Here is a 1,838-nt window from a genome sequence, read left to right as displayed (position 1 = left end):
TGCACCCTGACTGGATCATCTCTTCCTTATAACCCTTCTGTAAGGAGATGTCCAGTTGTCTACAGATGGGCTTTGGGCATAATTCATGGTTAACGAACATTCTCACACCAAAGCACATTCTGACCTGACCTAGTTCCTTCTGTCTGGAGCAAGCAATCAATTGGTGTTTGGTGTTTGGCCAAGTTCCTGGAACATGCATCCAGTCCTACACTTGAAGTTTACTCGAAGTTTTGTATTCAAGTAACCCTCCCAGGGTCAACAGGACAATGATCTTCCTACAGTCAGAGATCTTCCCTTAACACCAATATCAGATGAGTGGGGAACTCTTAATTATTTTCACTAGCTTTTGTATTTTCCAAATTCTCTACAACAAACATATATTTTTAAATAAGATATGCAAAGTAATCCAGTTGATTATATATATATCCTGTAATCTCAATAATATTCTGTTGCTAAAAATTGAGAACTTGAAACAGATATCCAGAAAAAAGCCAGATATTTGAAATTGGAGTTTAGATGTTGGTTTCTATGGGAAAATTATAAAAGAAAACCACATTCATTGTCACCGAGTTGATTTTGACGCATCTATAAATCTTCACAGAGGCAGACAGCCTCATCTTTCTCCCACAGAAGAGCTGGTGGGTTGAAACAGTTGACCTTGCGGTTCACCATTCAAGGCCATCCCACACTGCCATCAAAGTACTTTGTGGAAAGATTGAGGGGTGATGAAATAGACTCAAAATTCAATGGTTTTCATTTTTTATGGTCAATTACAGCATCAAGTGCTAAACACATCCCCTGTGTCCTAAAAGTGTATATTATGCAGCTTGGGTTACAATAATTTTTATAGATTTAATGAGTTAAAATAGCTAAAAATGTTCCAATCTTTAACCATATCAACTTTTCATAAGATGTCAGTTTCTGAGTGGTTGGTAAATCTGTTTTACTTAAAGTTAAGACATGTATCTTTCTTGTAACGGTTCTGTAGTTTCTGGTGGAAATATTTTGAAACTTTGAGATCGAGTACATTCAAATTTGTGATTGATAGATTTTTAGGTAAGTTCAATATTTTGCCACAAATGTTCCATTTTAAAATATATTCATGCTCTTTTTGCTGAAATTGATTTGTATTAATTTGTTGTATTGCATATACATTTCAGCTACATATATAAATTTGTATACACTCTCTTTTTGTATAAAAATACTAATGTTTCCCTTTATGTAAAATAAAACAAAAAAATACAGAACTCTTCCCCACAGGTCTTTATTTAATGGAATATACACTAGATAGCCTTATTTTATTTACAACTGATTTTTTTTGGTGGGAGGTGGTAGCGGTTCTGCTAGAATAGCAGGGAAAAAAGCAACAATTTAATCACAAGTCTGTGAAAGTAATTGTAAAGGGTAATCATGAGTTCCCAACTATTACAATACAAGCAAGACTACTTGGGATTGCAATAGCAACTAGAAGTTTCAATCCCTTGGGAAGAATTACACCAAGCAGATAGATTGAGTGGAAACTGTCCAATAAACTGTGCATAACTTTAAAATCAGTGAACGGTATAAAAGAAACTTAAATTCCTGAATTGCATGTCAAGGATTAAATTTTACATGACATATTCACTTCAAGTAAATATAAGTAGGCCTGTCAGTACATAGACTCCTTGGGAGAAATTGGATACCGCTGAACAACTGCCTAACCTCCCAACCAAAGCAATTTATGCAATCATAACTGAAAACTACTGCTTAGTGGGAAAAGTGTATAATGCTACTGTGATGGATTGGATTATGTCCCCCCAAAATATGTACCAACTTCATTGGCCACAAATCTTAGTATT

Source organism: Echinops telfairi, unplaced genomic scaffold, assembly GCF_000313985.2.
Source record: "Echinops telfairi isolate 266 unplaced genomic scaffold, ASM31398v2 ScPeMD7_70;HRSCAF=299, whole genome shotgun sequence".
Taxonomy (NCBI): domain Eukaryota; kingdom Metazoa; phylum Chordata; class Mammalia; order Afrosoricida; family Tenrecidae; genus Echinops; species Echinops telfairi.
Note: the sequence above shows the minus strand (reverse complement) of the source record.